We start from the raw sequence: 24,026 nt of genomic DNA on the forward strand, positions 1-24,026 counted from the left end.
CGCTTTGTGCCTGCGCACATACTTTGCATGCATGCACAGGCCGAATGTGTGCTTTGTGCATGCACAGAGGCTTTCCTGCTCACCTGCACTCCTGCACTCTCCTGTGTCTTCAATGTGGGGCAATCTGCTGTGCCGCACAAAATGGCTGTGCTTCAAAACCAGGAAATAAAGGCTCCCAGTATGGCAGTCCATGTGGGTGGATGGGCCCAACAGCAGATCATCAAAGAGAACCAGTTTGGTCTCAGACGATCTTTGGAGCTACCGGCTCGGCAGAACTGGACTGAACTGGTAGCATCCCACCTCTGCTACTGTCCCTGTCCTGTTGTTCCCAATTATTGATACCTATTTCCTGTATTTATACTTATGTTTACTCTTACCTCTATTATCTTATAAGCTATTGACAAATCAAATGAAATAAAATAAAATAAAATAAAATAAAAAGAAACCTATTGCCCTCATATTTATTTAACCAGTATGTTTTTTTTTCCCCATCTATCTAATCTAGAATGACAATTTGGATAAAAAGACAACCGAACCAAAAATAATGCTGCAGGTTATACCACTTTGCAAGATGAAAGTAAAGAAGATGGCCTCAAAGTGAAATAGAAATGTGGTAATGTTAATTTGAAGCAGCCTGCTTAGTAAATTCTCATTAAGGTAATGGGAAGGAACAGAAGGTGGCAGATAGCTTTGTTTTCTTGTTTTCAAGAATAAAGTAATGAACAGCATGCTAGAAAATAAAGATAATGTTAATCCTTCAGAGAAAGCTGATAGCAGATTTACATAAGCCTATACAGGACATTTATGCAACAACAAACTATAGCAGTGATTTTTTGTGTATGGCTATGAAAGCTTGACATAAGCATGAGAGAATATCTCTTCAAAATATGAAATTGGAGATGTTTGCTGAGAGTTATTGCAAGAAGCACTGATCAGTGAATTTTGAAAAAATGTATGATTGCTTTTTTTTTTTTTTTTTGCATAAGGGGTTGAAGCAAAAAGTTCATGCATTTGGGGCAAGCAACATGAGCAGAAAACATATGAGAAAAATTGTTGATCCTGGGAAAGGTTGGTATAAGTTGAAAAAGAGAAAACATCGAAAAATAACAGAATGTTATTGGTTGGATGGTCTTCTATTCCAAATCCCTGCTCAAGCAGCAAATGGTTGTCCGATCTCCTCTTCGAAACCTCCAGTGTTCGAGCGCCCACAACTTCTGGAGCAGGTTGTTCCACTGATTAATTGTTCTAACTGTCAGAAATTTCTCCTTTGTTCTAGGTTGGTTCTGTCCTTTATTGGTTTCCATCTATTGCTTCTTGTTCTGCTTTTAGATGCTATGGAGAATAGGTTGACCCCCTCTTTGTGGCAGCCCCTTAGATAGAAGATGGATGAGATCAGGGGTACTACTGAAATTTTTCCAGTTTTTCTCCTTAAAAATTCAGTTTGTCTTTGCTTCTCAATGTCAGTTCATCTCTTCCTATATTTTTTTTGTCCTGATCCAAGAGATAATTTTGCTACTGTCATGGAAGAATCAGAAAGATTAAGTACCGTCTCATGAAGCAACACCAGTGTTTTCGAAACCATGTACAAGCAGAATTAATTGTGAACATGCTGATAACAGCGTCTCCAAAGACATGTTATTAGAGCTCCTTGATTCACTTACCATCTTTGTGTTTTGAAGGGCATTAACTATTTTACAACATGTTTTATCTTTGCATTAATTTAGAGTGCAGTTCATTATCAACAACTGAACTGATAGGAAATGGATGGAAAAATTGGGAGATATTGTGAGGTAAGCTATTAAAAGTCAAGGTTCCCCTTGCACATACATGCTAGTTGTTTCCAGTTCTTGGGGGGGCAGTGCTTATCTCTGTTACAAAGCGCTGTCTGAAAACATCTCCTCGTAACCGGCATGACTAAATGCCAAAGGCACACGGAACACTGTTACCTTCCCACCAAAGTGATCCCTATTTTTCTACTTGCATTTTTACATGCTTTTGAACTGCTAGGTTGGCAGAAGCTGGAATAAGTAACAGGAGCTCACACTGTTATACAGTGCTAGGGATTCGAACCACCGAACTGCCAACCTTTCAGATCGACAAGCTCAGCATCTTAGCCATTGAGCCACTGTGTCCCTTGTGTTATTACAAGGGACTTAAATAATTTATTAATTAAGCTTAATTAATGAAGCTGTTCTATACTGTCTACTACTTTAGGCCCAGCCTCCAAATTCAAATCCAACTGAGAATGAAGATACTTAGCCTTAATGTAAAATGATTGTAAGAACCCAAGGGAACAAATGTAATCTTAGCATATTTATTATAATTAAGGGCAGATATTGCTTATCTATAGGAGACTTATTTAATGGAACAGGATACATCACTATTAATAAAAAAAATGAGTAGGACAGGTCTATCTCACAAATATTTCAACAAAAACTAAAGGTGTGGCTGTCTTGGTTTGAAAAGAATTTCCAATTGTCCTTTAATAAAGACATGATTTAAACTTTGTAATATGCTTCCGATTATCACCCTAGCTATGCTGGCTGGGGAATTCTGGGAGTTAAAGTCCAGACATCTTAAAAGGGCCAAAGCTGATAAATACTGCTTTAAAGTTACTGTACTTTATAGAGAGCTTTCCAGCACAAACAAAAATGGACATTATTGAAGAATTGAGCCTTTTGATGGGTGAAAACTATATTTCACTCAAAGGTAATAGTGAAACAATAAACCAACTGTTTGGACTATGACTTATATCACCTTCTCCTGCCTAGTGTCCTATAGATGTATTCAAACAGCAACATTCTATGTTGTTAAATAAGTGATTATTTTACAACAATTAATAAGAATGACCTAGATAGGTCTGTGATACTCATTCAGATTAAATGCTAATGCAAAAATGCTGTTTTAGCAGAATATTGCCTTAACTTTATTCTAGCAGTTTTTCAGATGGTATCAAGATCTTCAGATAACACCATTGTTTAAACCTATGAAAGTGTTTACTTTAAATCAGACTTCTAGTTTATGTTTTCCAGTCTACAATATTATTAAATTCTAAAATACTCTCCTGGTTTTAAATTAGCTGGTTTTCTTCCAGAATACAAATTATCCCTCTCATATTTTTTAACCTTGTACACAGCAGCAAAGAGGCATTACTTGTCAATGCTATTTTCCCTCTCAAAGTATTCACATATTCATCCTATCTATGCCAATAGAGATTTTAATGGATTATTAAAATAGTACCCAAAGTCCCAAGATTCATTTTATGCCTATACAAGTCATCATCATATTGAGGTTCTTCCTGCTTTTACCAATTTTCAAGTATTTTGTTAGATCACCTAACCACCTTTTTTCACTCACAAAAAACATAGTTATCATGATTATACAGTATATTTCCAAAAATTAATCTTTTTCCATACTTTTTAATACAGTTGACTGATGCAATTAAAAAGATAGTAATTGCATTGCACAATGTACTTAGACATTTGTAAAATCACATAGGTGTGTGTGTGTGAGAGAGAGAGTGTGTGTTGCATTTGCAAGCTACATGAACTCAGTCTATTTGGTATTTTATGATTCACTGTATTATGTAACCCCAGAAAATGTATTCACTTAATAACTACATAAAGCTTGTTGGATAAACACTCTCTTTGATTGCTAACTATTGGTCATGGAATACTGTTGCATGACATTGAATCACTGGAAAATCTTGTCCAGAAATAGAATTCCACTTAGTGTGCTTCTGTTTTCTATTATTCCCCACAAGACCAGTCCTGCAAGGTACTGTTTGTAGGACCGGGAGAAAGTGACTCTCCCACGGAATGTGTTTTTGAAGCCTAAAAATGCAATTGAACCTGGATCTCCCCATAGCCAGTCCACAGCATCAACAATTACACTGTCCCTGTTTTGTAGACAGGTAGTATCTTAATCACTGAGGGTTATCAACTGCAAACATCTTTCTTTCAAATAATAAATGGAATAGGTTTCTAACCAGACAAGAAGAGAATCGCAGTAGACTTATTTTTAAGCCTGGTTTCAATGAAAAGAAAAATCCATGACTAGAATCTACACTCCATAAAAGTTGCTGCTTTCACTTTCAAAAAAAGGCAACACTTCAGTAGTTTTTATTGTGAAGTGTACTTGTTTGACCTTACAACAAGCTCTGTGATTTTGCATAACTCTAATGCAACCAGCAGGGACTTGGAAAAACACAGAAGTTGCATAACTACTGACATAACTAAAATCTGGACATGGAGATAGTGATCCAGTTTATAAGTATTGAGGTGAAGGCTTCAGGACCACGGAGAGCACTAAGTCAGTTGTTGCTTGGACAGTTTACATTAGATATTAATAATAATCTTTTTAGGCTAAGTAAATGGCATGTTAAAACAGAGACTTTTATTAAAATTAAAGCAATTATAATTATTTCCTTAGTATTTTTTTTTGTCTGTCCCCTTCCTATCTTGCTACTTTGAGGTTAGCTTTGGAAGTTCTAGCAAGGTTTGGAGGCACAGACTTGTGAGTCTGGAGCTTGTGCTCCTTTTAATAGCCACTCCTTTTAATAGCCACTGCCTAGAAACTCTGTTATCTTAATTTCTGTCACAAATATTTGTCCTTTTCATGTGGATTCTGGCTTCTCTAAGCACACTGGAGAATACTCCATAAGGTCTTTTTTTTCCCCCGAGTCAAGGAATCTGAGGTCCACTTCTTAAAGTCAGAAGGCTGTGGCATCTTTGGGGAATGGATAACTGATCTGAATGTGAGATGCTTCAATCTCTCCAGCCTGGACCAAGACATAGACATCTGCTAAAGTGAATCTCTGAAATTTTATGATGACTTATTCAAACTACATACATGTTTAGAAAGCATTCCATTTGGTGCAATGTAAAATTAGTATCTGTGATTTGTCATTTAAGTCAACTTCCTAGTATGGGCAAAAGAAAAGCCAGAATTTATAATTCATCTTAGAGATTTCATTTATATTTAGAATGATAGATATCACTCATTCCTCCTAAGTCAGACATGAGCATCGTTTTAAAAATGTTTTAAAATGTATCCTAAATTTGCAGCTTGTACTAATAGCACATTCCAGATAGAGATGACTATCTCATGAAACTGCAGGTACTTTTGAAGTGACCCTGAAATACTCTTTTTTCACACATTGCAAAATAAGTAAATAAACGTTCCAACTTCATTATTTTGGGGAGAGAAAATTGTGGAGTGAATGCATGATTACTTTTTCTTTAATGAGTCTGCTCTTGATTATAAGGAATGAAAAGTGTCTTGGCTTCACAGATTGTGTGTGTGTGTGTGTGTGTGCGCGCGCGCGCACGCGCACATGCACAAGCATGCCTCTTTGTCAGTCAAAAACACTTTTAGGAAGAGAGAAAGTGCCACGAGGCTTTAAGATACCAAAAGCATCTGTCTCCAGTCTAATCCTTCTGGATATGTTAATTGAAGATTTGGGGAAATTTGCTATCAAGTTAGAGAATGCTGAGCTATGGATGAGATGGGCAACCTCCACCCATCCTCATCTTTCATTTTTTATCAAAGTAATAGTGAGGGATGCTGGAAGTCATGAACCACCAACATCTGCAATATCATAAGTTGTCCTCTGCCAAGGTCAAAGCTAATTAATACATTGAAATTCAGCTGGATTAGGGTCAGAGCAGGCATTATGATAAGAAATTGCAAAATGGATCTGCTTCAATGCACCTGCTGTAGAAATGGAATTATCTTTAAAAAACCAACAGTCCAGATTCTCCATTCTTACCTTTTAAAAAATAAACGTTATTGCAGTCATCATGCAGCACGAGAGAACTGACATTCAGATATTCAAAATATCCAAAATTAAATTGACAATGCCAGGACAGTTAAGAAACTATTTTATTCAAAACAGTATTAAATAAACTATGCTAGAAGGCTTGTTCAGCATACAAATATACAAGAAGAAATTTAAAATAACAAACTGTATAATATAAATGTAGAACAACAAATACTATACAAATGCCTATACATAGAACACATGTATATACATATAAATATATACATATTTATATATCTATATGTATCTATGTAATTACATGCAAACCTCCCCCCCCCCCAAAATCAGTTCAGTTATGAATATAAGAATGATCTGCAACCGTGTTGCATTGTCAGGCTGATTCACTCTTGTAGCACTTTCTGGAATGAACATTTGATATTTTGTAACTACAAAATCATTCCAGAAGTGTCAGAAAGGATAGTACTCTTTGTAACTTTCACTGTGAAAATAAAATAAAAACCAAGTGTAAAACCCAGAATACCTTTACAGAAATAAGGAACCATCTCCCATGTCCAAAAATGGACTGGAATATTATCTCTGGATATGTTGCTGTAAAGATATTTCATGATAAAGTTGATCATTAATCTGTTAGAGAAGAAATAACCTGCAAGGTTAATATAAAACAGGCTGTGTAGAGTTGTAATTGCAGGAATGTCATTATCTTGATGGCAAACCTCAGGTAATGCAGGTTCCAAAGCAAATACAACTCAGGCAAACAAGGTCACTAATGTAAAGGAGGATTAGAGAGAGGAAGTAAACATGTGTTAGACTTTAATTAGAGATAATTAATTGTGTTAATTACTATGCTAAAAAGTAACGAAAGTTGAGCAACAACCAAAGTTAACCAATGTTGGAGGATTACTAAAAATGTGTATAAATGCAACACTAGACTCCAATAAAGTTCATCATGATTCATTTGATCATGATCAAACACCTCAACTGCCTCATCATTACAACAAGTGGTGCCTGAACAGGGACCCTCTTACTTTGTCCCGCAAAGATTTGGTGCACCTTCAACCTTTTGTGGTTTCTTCAACCTTTTGGTTTCTGTAAGTATGGGGTCTTCGCTTTCTGAGGAACAAAGGAAGCATGTAGATGAATTAGGCTATTTGTTGAAGAAAAATAATACTCAGGTACCACAGAAAAATCTCATAAGGCTGGTCCAGGAGATTGCAGCTCAGTGCTTATGGTATCCAAAAGAGGGGTCTTTAAAATTAACTGATTGGGAACGTATAGGGGAAACATTGCATACTGAACCTAGAGCAAAAATAGAAGTTTTGCAGGTGTGGCATTTATGTAGACATGCAATTGAAAAATTTGGTCACAATGAACTTTCTCTTTTAACACCTCCACCTTCATGTTATATTAATGTTATCATTTATCCTCCTTCTTCACCTGAATATATGTCTTCAATTCTTTTAGCTCTTGCAGATACAGGGCAAAAGCCTCCTGACTCTATTGTTCAGTCTTCTTTTCAGAAAATGGTTGAGAACTGTAAAAAAGATGCCTCTGTCTCAGGAACAGAACTTGCAGAATTACTGTCTGATTGTCCAGTACAATATTATCCTGGTCAGGGGCCACAGCTTGGACTGCAAGTAGCAGAATGGGAGGGTCTGCCTTATCAGATCTTAAGAGAGTTAAAAAAGGAAGTTACAGACTATGGGATTAGTGGTAATTTTACAAGAGGACTTGTAGAAGGAATAAAAAATGATTATACAATGATTCCTGAAGATTGGAAGCAAATATTACTGCACTCCTCCAGCAGTCTCTCTCACTCCCCCCCAGCCACAGCTGGTAGTGCTGGGATTGATTTAATCACTCAAGAGGAAATTGAGTTTAAATTTCCCTTGGAAGTTAAAATAGTTCCATCTTAATTTAAATTTAAATTTCAGTCTTTGAAGGGAGCACAATCCCCAGGAGATCTAGTTGTATTAACTGATCTTCAAAGAACATGCCTTCAAAAAATATTGAATAAGTTTAAACATCGATATGTGGACAGGATAACATCCTTAACAATAGGACTTTGTTTAGCTATTCTTCCCACTGCACCCTTACCCACAGGATGTCTTTATTCTAATGCCTCTCCACAAGCAGTCAACATTCATGAATGGATTAATTTGTCAGCTACTCCACCTAGAAATATTTATCCTTATCAAATCAACATTAGAGGATTTGATTATTAAAGGTCGTAAACGAGTCTTACATCTTACAGGACAGGATTTCATTAGCATAGCTTTCACTCGTACAAAAGTTGAACATGAGCATTTGATGATGATTTCAGAATCATATCAGATAGCCTTTTCTCAATATGTGGGAAGCTTGTTGTATTCTTTACCCAAGGATCCTAGAATAGTGGTTACTACTACTTTAAATCTGGCCTTTTCTTCCATTTTTGTGCGAAATCCTATTTCTAAAGCTCTTAAAGTTTTTACTGATGGCTCACCTACAAAGGGTATGGTCATCTGACAGATTCAACAACAATCGTATTCTAAATTCACTGCCATGCAGACTTCAGCTCAATGTGCTGAGCTGGCTGCTGTGATTTTAGCTTACAATTATTCAATTACTAACCTATTAACTTGATTGTTGATACTCAATAGATGTATTTAGTTATGCAATCTCTTCTTTTTTCTTATTGTGCTCTCTCTTTGGATAAGAATTTGTTATCCTTGTTTTTATCTTTAAAGAATAGTTTGGAAACTCGCTTGTATTTTTTTTATGTAGAACATATTCAGAGTCATACTCCCTTTACTAATGCCTTGACTGAAGGAAATCAGAAAGTAGATGAATCCTTAAAGGATGTTGCGTCTTTGCTTGTTGATCCTGTTGATAGCCATTCTTATTTTCATCAAAATGCCAAATTGTTTGCAAAGCAATTTATAATTTCAGTATCTCAAGCCTGGGATATTGTCTGTGCTTGTCCAGCTTGTCAGCAACTGGCAGTTCCCTTTCCAGTGGGTGTCAATCCACGAGGAACTCAAGCTAATCAAATTTGGCAAATGGATGTAACTCAATTTTCAACCTTTAAGCCATACTGTTATCTTCACATGTCTATTGACACTCATTCACATTTCCTTTGGGTTACTGTTTCAAAACATGAATGTACTTCAGATGTTATTTCTCATTGCCTATCCTCTTTTGCTGTAATAGGTTGGCCTTCTCAGTTGAAAACTGATAATGGCCCAGCTTATATTAGTAAGGAATTTCAAACCTTTTGTCAGAAATGGAATATTACTTTAGTGCATGGAATTCCTTACAACTCTCAGGGTCAAGCTATAGTTGAGCGAGCTCATTGTACTTTTAAGGCATTGCTTCAAAAACAATTACAAACTGAGTCTGGCCCTTACCATCTGCGAAAGATTCAAAATCCCATTGCTGTAGCATTATATACTTGGAATTATTTAACCTTTTTAGATTCTCTTGCAGACTCACCTGTTAATTTACATTTTTGAACTACTGAATCTTTAGCAAGGCCTTTGATAAAGTATCTCCAAGCTTCAGATCCAACCTGGAAAGGCCCTACACTGCTGATCACCTGGGGTTGTGGTTATGCTGCCATGGAAGATCCTTCTACTGGACAAGCAGTGTGGGTTCCAGTGCGCTGTGTTCGTCCATATCATGGCATGGCATCAGGACCTTCACAACCTGATTCTGGATTTCAATCTTCATCTGAACACAGAAGTCCAGCTTCCAAGGTTGAAGTGCCCGCAACCCATCACTTGGGGACAGGTTAAATCTACTACATATCAAGCTCAACAACAACTGCAACAGGCCTCATTACCTCAGACTCCTGAAAATCTTGTTGCTGCTGTTTTTGCTATTATTACTGCTAATTCTGTTACAATTTTACTTTGTATTTTCTTGTTTATGATTAATGATGTTTCTACTCAAAATGACACTTCTGTGGTTCATCTTAACCCTAATTTGTGGGTTCGTCAAGCCCAATATATGTTTATGACCCATGGCACAAATATTACTTTATACTATGAGCTCCCAATGGCATTTGGTCAAATTTCTTTTACCCCTAACTTGATCATGTCTTCTACATTTATTGTCTCACAACTACAATCTATTTCACACTCCTGGCTATTTTCTAAACCCCCTATGCAATTCAATTCTGTTCGTTGGCATTACTTGAAAGTTAGTCAATTTACAAGGGGTCTGTGTTTCTGTTGTTACGCTAAACACACTTGGCTTCATAATTGGTCTGATTATGATACTGCTCAGCACATATTAAAAAAACTAGGGAATTATAGTTATTGTTCTAATTAGTATTGGTTGTCAGATACCTTTAATTCTTCTTTGCATGGACTTAATATAGCTCCTGATATGTATCATGACAATTTTCCTATTTTTAATGCCTCTGATCACTCTAATACAGGATCGATATGCACTGGTTGTCAGCTTAAGGATCCTGATATGTGATTCTTTTTTGATAAATATGCTACTAATGTTCATCCTCAGAAATTTTCATTCTTTGAATAAAACTATTGAGGATGAGCTTGCCAATTTGCAATCATACATTCAAAATAATATCCATGCTCAGTACTCACCTTTTGAGTGGCTAACCAATTGGCTCCCTGATTGGTCTTGGCTCAGACAGTTTTTCTTTTATGCTATAATTATTATTATTGTACTAATTATAACCTGTTGTTTTGTTCAATGTATTCCAAATTTGTTTGCATTGTTTCTTTGTACTTCCCCTCTCTTACTCCTCTACAATTGTGATACATTCATAAATCTTTGAATCCTCCATTTAAAATAAAAAATGAGGATATGTAGAGTTGTAATTGCAGGAATGTCATTATCTTGATGGCAAACCTCAGGTAATGAAGGTTCCAAAGCAAATACAACTCAGGCAAACAAGGTCACTAATGTAAAGGAGGATTAGAGAGAGGAAGTAAACATGTGTTAGACTTTAACTAGAGATAATTAATTGTGTTAATTACTTTGCTAAACAGTAACTAAAGTTGAGCAACAACCAAAGTTAACCAATGTTGGAGAATTACTAAAAATGTGTATAAATGCAAGACTAGACTCCAATAAAGTTCATCATGATTCATTTGATCATGATCAAACACCTCAACTGCCTCGTCATTGCAACAAGGCTGGTTTAACAGCTGTCTACACATTCTTTTTTTGACTGCAGCCTGATGACCCTTCATTTTTCACCTATCTTCTCTCCTGGCAATTGGGAATACACTGGGCAGAATGAATACAAAAGCAAATGGAAACTGTTACCCAAGGGGTCATTGTAGTTCAGTTATGGTGATCACTACAGAAGTCCAAAGGAGTTTGTCTTAGAGCTATCCCAGGACATTTTTAGAACATTTGCATTGGCTCTTCCAAAGGTGAGGTAAGAGTCTGAAAGAATAATTATTTGCAAGCACCTGTCATCTCCATTTCCCATTATTAATTGCTCTTTTGAATACCAGCCAGGTGTGCATGCCAAGACTGCTTGTCTGCAGCTTTGTGTAAACTATTCTGCAGTGGAGCCCATTTCATCAGCATTTTTTAAGGAATTCAAGCAAATGGTTTGCTAAGCTGCTCAAATTGTGGTCACAGCAACTGGGGCTTTCAGGAAAGAGATCCATTCCCTTGCTTAAAACACACATGCACCAAGAGTCCCACTTTGGCCCTCAAGGTTAGAGAATCAAACATTTAATTTTTTAAAAATGAAACCTTTCTTAAAAGATATTCAATCTATGTAACTGGCTAAGACACTGTGTTGTGATGGAAAATAGAGCAAATTAAAGAAAGAACGCTTGAACCCAGAAAATTTGTCTTCCAATGGATGTAGTTCTACCCCACATTGACAGTGGCTGCTAAATTAACCCACAATGAGAACGCATTGAGCCATTGCCTAAATAAGAGTTTTTCAAACACTTTAAGATATAGTAGGTGGACTTCAGCTCCTAACCAGCATGTTGAGATGGGCAGCCATACCAGTTTAATTAATTAATTTATACTATTATCAGGCTCCCAAGATGGTTAAATTAGCATCTTTGATTTGAGAAAAAACAGTATGTATATTTATGGATAACTGCAAACCCTTATGAACTTTTGGCATGAAACAAAAATATGTGCACTCAGGTTTTGTGGTTTTGATAATTAGAAAAAAAGTATTAGAATGAAATTGTTTTGTAATCATAGTGTAAGAATTAATACCATAATCATATTTGTATATTTGCTGATGAACAAATCAGAAAATTCTTTGGGATCTTTTTTTGCAGTGCTTTTTTTACACTCTTCCCTTTTGCTTCCCTTCTTTCATCACTTGTTTTACTCTTTATTAATTTTAGTTTTTATGTTTTTTTCTTTATAACTTTAATAAAATTTATACAACCCTCCTCTATCCCCCCCCCCCAAAAGTAGTTGGCCACTTTTACAGGCACCATAGACTTTTTTTCACTTGCTATCCAGTTCCAGCTTCCTTTAGCTGCAATGCAGGCAGACGTGCTTGCAAATTTGAGGCCACTCCTCTGTTGAGCAGCAAGGAAGTACAGTATACAGATGTTTTAAAAAAAGAAAAGGAAGGCCTTTGGAAGTTACTGTGAAAACTTTAAAGGAAGCAGAAGATTAAGAGTTGGGGATTCTCTGCAGGGTCCCTCCCTTGTTATATTTTTTCATAGATGCAGGTGTAAATCTACAGAAATTTAGGCTTCATTTACAAAGCAGTTTTGTTTCTGCCAAAGGCATTCTGGCAGTCAATCCTCAAACATCATAAATGGAAAGCTGCTTCTTCGTATCCAAACAAGGAGATTTACAATGACAATTGCAATAGCAGCTCATGCATTAGTCTAGAGCAGGGTTTGCTTTGTCAGGTATTGTAGAATTAAATATAATGGATTGTATTTGCATAACCCTAAACCATAACCATGGTCTAAAGGCCACTCCATCGGAGGTCATGGGAAAACGTCAGGCTAAAACCACATAAACATTATGAAGTAGTATCAAGAGCAAACATAGTGTTGTATATAAAAATGTGCGAGAAACTAGTTCATCCAAAACACCATTTAGACAACTTAGGTTTGGCTCCATTAGTGATTTAACCATGTCTATTATATCTATTTGGTTAGCTTATTGTTCAACATATTATTAACACCCAGAAACATATTAGTTCAGTAAATGTAGTCATTACAGATGATCCATGTAAAAAAGTCATGTTTTGTCTGCTGATACTAAAGGTTGCTATAGCCTTGTCAGTCAGAGAGACTTATCATTACAAGTGATTTAAGTTTTGATTTCAGGTCATGAGAGATTCAGTCTTGTGAGCTGCCTGAAAAGAGCCATTCAATGGACAACACAATTGATGTGGCATTTTATCAATTAATATGATCCCACCATAAGAGGACCATACAAAGATGGGAAATAGCTTCTCCTTGTATTTTCAGACAGTTCCATCTACAGTATAAGGTTTATTTTATTGATTAATTAATTAATTTTAATGTTTATGTCTTTCATCTCTCCTATAAAGTGACAATGGGCAGCCATAGTGGGAACTGAACATAAGTGGCTATAAAAAGAAGGATTTGAACTCATAGAATCCTAGGGCTGGAAGGGATCTTGGAGGTTTTCTAATCGAAACTCTATCAATATTTCCCCATGTCCCTCTACAGAGTGTTTGTCCAACTTGACAAATTTATGATCTGTGAACTTCAATTCCCAGAGATTCCCCAGCCAGAAATTCTGGGAGTTGAAATCCATACATCTTAAAGTTGCCAAGTTGGAAAGACACTAGTCTATACATTGGGGTTCCAATCTTGAAAGGCTGCAGGAAGGGCATTCATAGAAGGCAAAGTGCAAATTTACATTTCTGCACATATTTGTTTTTTGATAAAATACATCAAGGGTACTGAAAATGTAGACATTAGTTCAGCTCTTTCTTTAATAAAAGGCAGCAGTTGGTCTTTTGGTTTAAAAGTGCAATATGGAAGGAAGGGGGCTTTTGACGATCATTTTTCAAAGTGCTACTGGGCTGTGTAGAACCCATTATTGCTTGCCGATCCCTTTGTCAGGTTTCCAAGTAATGAAATCCATGTTAAAAGAAAAATAACAAAGTTCATCTTAAAAAATATTTCTTTTATTTAGGAAAACATCAAATTGGGAAAGTCCATGGTAATTCCAGATCTGACCCAACCCGGAATTACCCCACAATATTAGAAGTTAGAAACAACCCCAAAAGTCACATTCTCCAATAGAAGTAATACGTTGCTTGATGTCATAAATCTCCACCTCCAGGCCCCCAAACCCAGAAAGCTCATTTTCCACGGGAAAGAAGATCACCTAGCCATAATACTCTCTTTATCTCCACTCCTCCGACCCTAGGAATGTGTCAAGCCTGCAACTTTTCCCCCCATGACTACCATAGGGAAAATAAGAAAAAGAATATATACTAAGACAAACTAAAATGGCTTCACTTTCGGGCTTGACACCCTTTTTTAGTGAGATTGCTCCCTTCCATTGCAAATTGCACATCTTACAAATATGTTCTGGATACTGTGATGAATTCTTAAACCTTCTTGCCTTACTGTCTGCCCCAATCTATGTTTTTAAAACAGACCAGATACCCATATACGCAACGCAATTGTTATGTCCCTGGAACTTGCCAAAGTCCCCACCCAGGTCCGTTCATGCTGCGGGGGCATTTGCTGTCCCTCATTGGCTGGCCTCCCTCGCCAGCCGGCTATAAAAGCCAGCTGCAGGGTCCGGCCAGTTGCTGATCGCTGGGAGCCTGCTCCAGGCAGAGCTAACACGTTCAGTCCTTTATTGCTACAATAAAGTCTAGTTGCATCCATGCCCTGGTCTAGCCTCTCATTGCTCAACTACAACACTGGCGACGAGGATGGGATGGCTACCAGAGGCAATTTGCAACAGCTGAAATCACTAAAACCGCTGAACCGCAGCCGCACCGCCGGAGAGCTCGGTCAGCAAGAGCGAAAGTAATAGCGTCTGTAGCCGCTTGTTAGCAAGCTACAGAGGAAAGTGAAGCGCTGCGAGCCGCAGCCGCTCAGCACAAAAAGAGCGCGAAATTCAAATGGCTGTCGTTTGAATTTCTTGCCGGAATACAGTGCGGTGCTGTTATTCCGAGCTACTGACACTTACGCTGGCGCGAAATTCAAAGCGCTATCAGAGGCGGCAAGCCATCACCACCTACGCTCTCCAGGAGCGCGAATTTCAAAACGCTGCCAACAGCCGTTGCAGCTTAGCCCAATTGTAGCCCAGAGAGAGAGCAGAGAGGTCTGTGGAGCCTCTCCAGAGCTGTAGTCACTAGCCTGACAAGAGCACAAGGGCCATTTGTTGTCCCAGAGAGATTTCTCAACAGCATATCACGCAGGAGTCCTCATCATGAAATCCAACCCAGCCTTCCCACCGTTCAAGCCGGAAGAAGAAAAATGGGAGTCATACAAGAATCGTTTAACCACTACATCGACGCTATCGGTCTAGCTGATGCTGGGGAGCACAGAAAAAGTCATTCTTCCTCAGTTATTGCGGAGCCATCGTTTTTGATACCGCCACAGCACTCGTCGCTCCACGTGAGTTAAAGAATGTTCCCTGGCCAGAATTGCTAGAGATTCTCACCAACCATTACTCCCCAGACCCTCGCAAATCGCGAGGCGTTTCACCTTCTGGATGAGGAAGCAAGCGGAAAAGGAAACCGCAATCAATATATGGCCGCCTTGAGGACTGCAGCCCTCCACTGCGGGTTCGGGAACTATCTTGATGACATGCTCCTCGATCAGCTCGTCTGCGGGGTCAAAGACCTTCACCTCCAGAGGCGACTACTCGCCAGGAAGGACCTCAACCTATCCCAGGCCGTCGAGGAAGCCTTGGCTGCAGAGCTGGCAACCCAGTCCGCCACTGAAATCCAAGGCCCCGTTCCCAAACAAAGCTGCGCCACCATTCATTCAGAAGAGGTAGTCAACGAGGACGACCCTAACGATCAAACAGACATCCACCGCCTCACCCATGCCAAACAACCACAGGCAGGAGCCAGGCTAGAAACCAACAGCGCACCCAAACACATCATCCTGTGCCTATCCTGTGGCGGACCTCACTCGAGAGCTACGTGCAAATTCAAGGGTGCCATCTGTAACCATTGCCACAAAAAAGGCCACATCACTAGAGTCTGCCAGGCCGCGCACAACTCAGCACAAAAGGTTCCTTCTTTTTCCCATTCTGGGTCCCAAAGGCAAGTACTAAATTGTCACACTTGCTACTCTATTAGTAAAATAACACTCTCCATTTTGTTAGAAGGTAAGCCTTGTCGTATGGAGGTTGACACGGGGGTCAGCGCTCTCAATCATCTCTTGGAGCACCCTCAAGAGAATCCAGCCCAGGCTCTCCAGAAACCAGCTCCAGAAGTGCCAGATCTCCTTGAGGGATTATCAGGGAAAAGACATTCCAGTACTCGGCAAAGGCAAGTTCCTTGTTAATTTTAAAGCTTTCAAAGGCCACCTGCCTCTAGTGGTAGTTAACGGCAACCTCCCCAGTCTTCTGGGGCTTGATTGGTTCCCCTACCTCGGCCTAGGGTTAACAGGAGTCCATGCTGTCTCAGCTTCTGACACTGACTCCTTATTCAATGACTACTCAGACGTATTCAGCAATGAGTTAGGGTGTTATAATGGTACCCCCCATATCATTTGCAGTTGACCCCCAAGCGGTTCCAGTCCGGCTGAAACCGCGCAGAGTCCCATTCGCCATTCGGCCTAAACTAGACGCAGAACTTGATAAATTGTTAAAGCAAGGGGTCATTGAACTGACAGACTTCGCCAAATGGGAGACGCCAATTGTCACACCCCTTAAAAAGGATGGCAGCCTGAGAATTTGTTCAGATTACAAAACAACAATCAACCGCTTTCTACAAGTTAGCGCGTACCCAGTACCGGTCATTCAACATTTATTACATACCTTTGAGCCTGGCAACATTTTTGCCAAATTGGACATGTCACAAGCGTATCAACAGTTCCCTGTTGACAACCAAACAGCCGAACTGAAGACCATTGTGACCCACAGGGTGCATTCCGGTGCAAAGCGTCTCCAGTTTGGCGTAAGTGTTGCCCGGGCATCTTCCAATCCCTCATGGAGCGTATACTACAAGGCCTCCCTGGCGTAGTACCCTACTTCGACGACATATTGGTCTCGGCCAGGGACAGACCCCAACTCTTCCAGAGAGTCAGAGCAGTGTTAGACAGGTTCAGACAGCATGGCCTCAAATTAAAAAAGGAAAAATGTGCCATTGCCACTAGACAGGTGGACTTTCTGGGCTATAAAATTGACGCCTCAGGCATTCACCCCCTAGAGTCCAAGGTCAAGGCAATTCATGAGGCACCCACGCCAACCACTAAAGCCGAGCTCCAAGCCTTTTTGGGATTATTGAACTTTTATGCATCATTTCTGCCTCACAAGGCATCAGTAGCAGAGCCCTTACACAGGCTCTTAGATAAAAAAAGCACCTTGGCACTGGGGACACAAGGAAGACACCGCTTTTCGCGCAGTCAAATCACTGCTCACATCAGACGCGGTCCTTATTCAATTTGACCCACACCTCCCACTGGTACTAGCCGCGGATGCATCCCCTTTTGGGATTGGCGCCGTATTAAGCCATAGACTACCCAACGGCTCCGAGGCACCAATTGCCTTCTTTTCCAGAACGCTCTCAGCAACAGAGCGTAACTATAGTCAGATCGACAAGGAGGCTTTAGCCGCTGTGGCCGCGGTTAAGAAATTTCATGAATTCCTGTTTGGCCACAACTTTGAGCTAATCACGGACCACAAGCCTCTCCTGGGTCTTCTTTCCGGAGACAAGCAGACTCCCCAAGTGTTGTCTCCCAGAATGACAGGTGGACCTTGTTCCTGGCGGCTTATTCATACAAGCTCATCCACCGCCCAGGAAAAACGCTAAGCCACGCAGAGCGCCTCAGCCGCTGCCCCTGCCAGCTCCAGCAGAAGACCCAGCCCGGTCCATGCCATCTTCGATGTCACCGAGCTCGACCTTCCTGTCACTGCCCTCGACATCGCCACCAAATCCAGGACGGACAAAACCATCGCCCAGGTACTGGACTGGGTGAGGAGGGGGTGGCCGGGTTCTAACCTCTCAGCCGAATTCACACCTTTTAAGACCCGCCAACAGGAGCTGTCTAGCATACAGGGCTGCCTGTTGTGGGGCACCCGGGTTGTTATTCCGGCCTCACTTCGCACACCAGTCTTAGAGCACTACACGAGGGCCACCTGGGCATCGTCCGGATGAAGGCGTTGGCACGGAGCTACGTCTGGTGGCCTGGTTTGGACGACGACATCGTCAAGTGGGTAAGCTCATGCCAGCCCTGCCAGGAATCCAGACCATCCCCTCTAGTCACCACCCCCACAAAGTGGGAGAGCGCCAACGCGCCTTGGTCAAGGCTACACATTGACTTAGCGGGTCCAATACACGGCAAAACCTTCCTGGTGGTCGTCGATTCATACTCTAAATGGATCGATGTGGCCCAACTATCCACGACCACCATGCTTGCAGTTACCAAGGCTCTAACTCGCCTATTCGTAACACACGGGCTACCAGATACCATAGTTTCGGATAACGGCCCCCAGTTTGCCTCAACAGAATTTAGCTGTTTTGCCACAAATCTTGGCATCCGTCATATCTTCACGGCTCCCTTCCATCCTGCCAGCAACGGACTGGCGGAGAGAGCCGTTAGATCCACAAAAGAAGCGTTAGCCAGATTCAGCAAAGAAGATTGGCATCACAGACTCTCCCGTTTCTTGCTAAGCCAACACTCGACCCCTTGCATGGTCACCAACAAATCCCCTGCTGAACTGCTGATGGGTAGACGCCTAAGAACTGTGTTGGATAGGCTCCACCCTCATTATTGCCCTGACACCCCTCTCGCTTCAATGATGGGGGTCAGAGATTTTGTCTTGCAGGAACATGTATTTGCAAGGAACTATGCCGGAGACCCACTGTGGATTCCAGGAGTGATAGTAGCCATCACCGGCCCCCGGTCGTACCGAGTACAGCTGGAAGACGGCCGCATCTGGAGAAGACACCTGGACCAGCTAAGGAAGCGACAGGGTACCTTCGCCAATGTCGGATCGTGGGCTCAGGTCGACCCCCAGGTGCCACACCAAGCTCCCACCGAAGACCACGCCAGAGTCGCTCCACCACCACCGCCCGGACCAGGAGAGCAGGCAGTAGACCGGGAATGCCCAACGGGTCCGCCACCAGAACCAGTAGACGGGGCCACAACATCACCAAACACAAGCACAACGCCGGTGCCTGTGCAACCCTCAGGGCGAGGCTGCACCCCATCACCAACCCCACCGGTTGCCTTGAACTCTGAGACACTTGGTAACTCACTGGAGTTACGGCGCTCGGGGCACCAGCACAGACCGCCCGCTTATTTAAGTGACTATGCGTGTTCGCATCTGGGGGGAAGGGGTGTTATGTCCCTGGAACTTGCCAAAGTCCCCACCCAGGTCCGTTCATGCTGCGGGGGCGTTTGCTGTCCCTCATTGGCTGGCCTCCCTCGCCAGCCGGCTATAAAAGCCAGCTGCAGGGTCCGGCCAGTTGCTGATCACTGGGAGCCTGCTCCAGGCAGAGCTAACATGTTCAGTCCTTTATTGCTACAATAAAGTCTAGTTGCATCCATGCCCTGGTCTAGCCTCTCATTGCTCAACTACAACAGCAATGTTCTTTATTGCTGAGTTGAGGGAGATGCTTTTAGCTCTACAGTCAAAAGGAGGAAATGGATAAGGATGTAAGGAAATCTTCTGAAGGCTGCACAGTACTCAAACCATGGTTTTGGAAGGTTCTGTCATATTTGCTTTTATTTGTTTCACCAGATGTTAATTCTCACAACAAAAGTTGCATTTGTCAGGTCCATGTATCTGCCATTCTTCAATGGAAGAAGAAGGGAGGGGGAAGTAGGTACAAGTAATCCTTTTTTATGTAACCTGAATATATTAAATCTTATATTGAATCTGTATAACTTGCACATGATATACAGCTAGAAGACTGGAGCCAGATGTCTAGAAACTTGTCACCTCTTGGAGAGATAGCAAGAGGAGAAGGGACCATAAAAATTCCAGCTCTGGGAAACTCATCTAAGATAAGTTCCCAGAGAAGGGGAGGGGGGAAATTAACATGTTAGTTCTTTGTTTGACTAAATCCACATATAAACAAGGGGAGAGGTTCTAACTCCCTTTATCTATTACTGTATGCATGGAAGCCTCTTAGATTCTGCTTTGACTAGTGCTGGGATCACTTCCTTTCAATAAAGAATTCCTTTTGAAATACCTAGCTTTCAGAAGTTCATTCTTTTCGATTGAAGGGGAAAAGTCCAGTGCTTTCAGCATCCCTCTGTATCATGGACATCTAGAGCTACTATACCCTTCCATGGTGGCATGTCTAAAAAAGGTCTCTAGGTTAAAATTCTGTAGAGATTCTCAGTCCTCCAGGTCATGGATGTCCCAAAGGTGCTTTTTCAGGATGCAACTGGACTGTCTTGTTTTTTTCTTTTGAAGACATTTCACTTCTCATCCAAGAAGCATAGTGGGGAATGGAAGGATTTATATTCCTTGCAGAGACCTGGTCATTTGCATCCTTTTAGAGGGTCGTTGAAGCACTTGGAGGTTTATCTGTGTCCTCAGGGTCACCTGAGTAATGCTCCTGGTTCTTGGATGAGAAGTGAAATGTCTTCAAAGGAAAAAACAAGAAAGTCCAGTTGCCTCCTGAAAAAGCACCTTCGGTTCTCTAGGTTAATTTTTTTTTTTTTTGCAAGATGCAATTTGGGTTGGTCACTGAGACCAGAGGTTTAGTCTTCCGAGCTTTCAGACTTGTGCTGGAGCCAAGCCTCAGGGAACTCCTCTCTATCAGAATGTGCTTGCGCTGGAGTCCATCTCCAGAGAACATCTGGTATATTCTGGTAAAGAGGCGTTCCCTGGAGATGGACTCCAGCATGAGTCCAAAAGCTCATGTTATGTCCTGAGGACTCAAGGAGTTCTCACTCAGGTCCACTCACTTTGTGTGGGCGTTATTCCCCCATTCCCATTGGTTGGTTCTCCCCAGCAGCCAGCTATAAAAGCAGGCTGCGGGGTCCAACTGGCTGCTGATTGCTGCGAGCCAGTTCCAGGCTTGGCAAGCACGGTCAGCCCTTTATTTGTAAAATAAAGTACTGTTGCACTCATGCTCTGGTTCAGCCTCTCATTGCTCAAACTTAACACTGGCGACGAGGATGGGATGGCTACCAGAAGCACCTTGCAACCGCTGAGTCACTAGCCACCGATCTACAGCCCAGAGAGAGCGATCGGCTGGCGACAAGGAAACGCTGATCCGCAGCCAGAGAGAGCGGTCAGCTAGCGAAACGAGCGATCAAAAAGAGCAAACGCAGATCCGCAGCCAGAGAAAGCGGTCTGAGTCAAATAGTTAGAAGCGTCTGTAGCCGCTTGTTAGCCCTTCACGGGAAAGTGAAGCACTGCGAGCCGCAGCCGCTCTGCATTTGGCGCGAAATTCAAACGGGTGTCATTTGAATTTCGAGCCAGTAGGAATCACAGCACAGCGCTGTAGAGAGTCACTAACGCCCACTTTTTTGGCGCGAATCAAGACACCTCCAACGGCTAGCAGCCAACGTGGTAACCCAGAGAGAGAGAAAGAGAGGGTAGCAAAAAACCTCTCCAGAGCTGATATCACTAGTAACTCACGAGCGTTCGTAGTCCCAGAGAGATTTTTTTCCGCAGGTAGCCCAGCCGTTCCAGCACCATGAGTTCCAATCCAGTATTCCCGGCGTTTAAACCAGACGAAGAGAAGTGGGAATCGTATAAGAACCGTTTCAATCATTACATCGATGCGGTCGGCCTGTCGGATGCGGGAGAGCATCGGAAAAATCCTATTTCCTAATCTACTGCGGAGCCACCGCTTACGATACCGCTGCAGCACTCGTGGCGCCGAGAGAATTGAAAAACGTTCTGTGGTCCGAGTTGCTTGAGATCCTCACAAACCACTATGCTCCCAGGCCTTCACAAATCACCAGGAGGTTCACGTTCCGAATGAGGAAGCAATCAAGTAAGGAGACCATTAACCAATATATGGCCGCCCTCAGAACAGCAGCCCTGCACTGCGGGTTTGGAACATACCTGGAGGACATGCTCCTCGATCAATTAGTTTGTGGGGTCAAGGATCTCAACCTACAGAGGCGACTGCTAGCTAAAAAGACCTCAACCTCGCAAGAGCGGTAGAGGAGGCCCTAGCAGCCGAGCTAGCAACGAACTCAGCCACCGAAATTCAGGGCCCAAGCGCCAAGCTAGCAGCGTTCCCAGTCCATTCCGAAGAGGTGGAAGCGGAGGAAGGCCACAACGATGAGAACGATGTCCATCGCCTCACCAATGACAGACGGTCGCAGGTAGGGGCCAAACAAGAATACACCGGTCCACCCAAGCACATCACCCTGTGCCTAGCCTGTGGGGGATCACATCAAAGGGCCACCTGCAAGTTTAAAGGAGCTGTTTGCAACAACTGCCATAAGAGGGGCACATTGCGAGAGTCTGCCAAGCCCCCAAAGCGTTGCACAAAGACCCCGTCCTCGCACTCGGGACCACAGAGGCAAGTATTAAACTGTCGCACGCACCGCCTTGCCAGGCGTACTTGCCACTCTGTTAGTAAAATTTCTCTCTCCGTTTCCCTAGAAGGTAAACCGTGCCACATGGAGGTTGACACAGGGTCAGCGCTCTCAATAATCTCGTGGAACACCCTCAAGAGACTCCACCCCAGCCTATCTACTACCCGGCTTCAGAGATGCCAGTTCGGTCTGAAGGACTACCAGGGAAGGCCATTCCCGTGATCGGCAGAGGCAAGTTCTTTGTCAGTTTTAGAGCTTTTAAAGGCCACCTACCTCTAGTGGTAGTTAACGGCAATCTACCCACCTTATTGGGGCTCGATTGGTTTCCCCACCTCGGCCTAGGGTTAACAGGAGTCCATGCTGTCTCAACCTCAGACACTGACTCCTTATTCGCTGACTACACAGATGTGTTCAGCGAGGAGCTGGGGTGTTATAATGGAACCCCATCTCGTTCACCGTTGACCCCAGGCAGTCCCAATCAGATTAAAACCACGTAGAGTTCCATTTGCTATTCGACCAAAACTAGACGCTGAATTGGATAAACTACTAAAACAAGGGGTCATTGAGCCAACAGATTTCGCCAAGTGGGAGACGCCCATTGTCACACCCCTCAAAAAGATGGTAGCCTGAGAATTTGCTCGGACTACAAGACAACAATCAATAAATATTTACAAGTTAGCGCCTACCCGTGCCCGTCATTCAGCACTTATTGCACACATTCGAACCGGGCAGTATTTTTGCTAAATTGGACATGTCTCAAGCATATCAACAGTTCCCTGTTGATAACCAAACAGCGGAACTTCAGACCATCGTCACTCACAGAGGTGCCTTCCGATGCAAGCGTCTCCAATTTGGCATAAGTGTTGCCCGGGTATTTTTCAATCCCTCATGGAGCGGATTTTACAGGGCCTCCTGGTGTAGTACCCTACTTGACGACATCTTGGTCTCGGCCAGGGACAGACCCCAACTCTTCCAGAGAGTGCGAGCAGTGTTAGAGAGGTCCAGACAGCATGGCCTCAAGTTAAAAAAAGAAAAATGCGCCATTGCCACTAGACAGGTGGACTTTCTGGGTTATAAAATTGACGCCTCTGGCATTCACCCCCTGGAGTCCAAGGTCAGGGCGATCCACAAGCTCCCACACCGACCTCCAAAACGGAGCTACAAGCTTTCTTGGGGCTCCTAAACTTTTATGCATCCTTTTTGCCCCATAAAGCCTCAGTAGCCGAACCCCTACACAGATTACTAGACAAAAAGTCACCGTGGCACTGGGGGCACAAAAGAAGACCAGGCGTTTAACGCCGTCAAATCACTACTTACGTCAGAGGCAGTGCTCATCCAATTCGACCCCAACCTTCCTTTAGTACTGGCAGCAGACGCATCCCCTTTGGAATTAGGGGCGTCCTTAGTCACCGACTCGCCAATGGCGCCGAGGCCCCCATCGCCTTTTTCTCCAGGGCGCTCTCGGCCACGGAGCGAAATTACAGCCAAATAGACAAGGAAGCCCTAGCAGCTGTTGCAGCCGTGAAAAAGTTTCACGAATTCCTTTTGGCCACTTCTTCGAACTGGTCACCGACCATAAGCCCCTCCTGGGCCTA

General features: G+C 42.3%; 2 long non-coding RNA genes across 2 annotated transcripts in view; one reads left to right on the plus strand and one right to left on the minus strand.

Annotated features, from left to right (window-relative positions):
• The first annotated feature begins 453 nt into the window (after positions 1–453).
• LOC148125025 (uncharacterized) overlaps positions 454–24,026 on the plus strand; it is a 39,702-nt gene continuing 16,129 nt past the window's right edge. The window contains exons 1-3 of the long non-coding RNA XR_015744655.1: positions 454–1,398; positions 1,725–1,790; positions 4,688–4,808. This is a non-coding gene — a long non-coding RNA (uncharacterized LOC148125025). The remainder of the gene's footprint in view (positions 1,399–1,724; positions 1,791–4,687; positions 4,809–24,026) is intronic.
• LOC148125026 (uncharacterized) overlaps positions 4,678–24,026 on the minus strand; it is a 62,100-nt gene continuing 42,751 nt past the window's right edge. Inside the window, exon 2 of the long non-coding RNA XR_015744656.1 lies at positions 4,678–4,816. This is a non-coding gene — a long non-coding RNA (uncharacterized LOC148125026). The remainder of the gene's footprint in view (positions 4,817–24,026) is intronic.

Source organism: Pseudonaja textilis, chromosome 9, assembly GCF_049901715.1.
Source record: "Pseudonaja textilis isolate UNSWEBS1 chromosome 9, rPseTex1.2, whole genome shotgun sequence".
Lineage (NCBI taxonomy): Eukaryota > Metazoa > Chordata > Lepidosauria > Squamata > Elapidae > Pseudonaja > Pseudonaja textilis.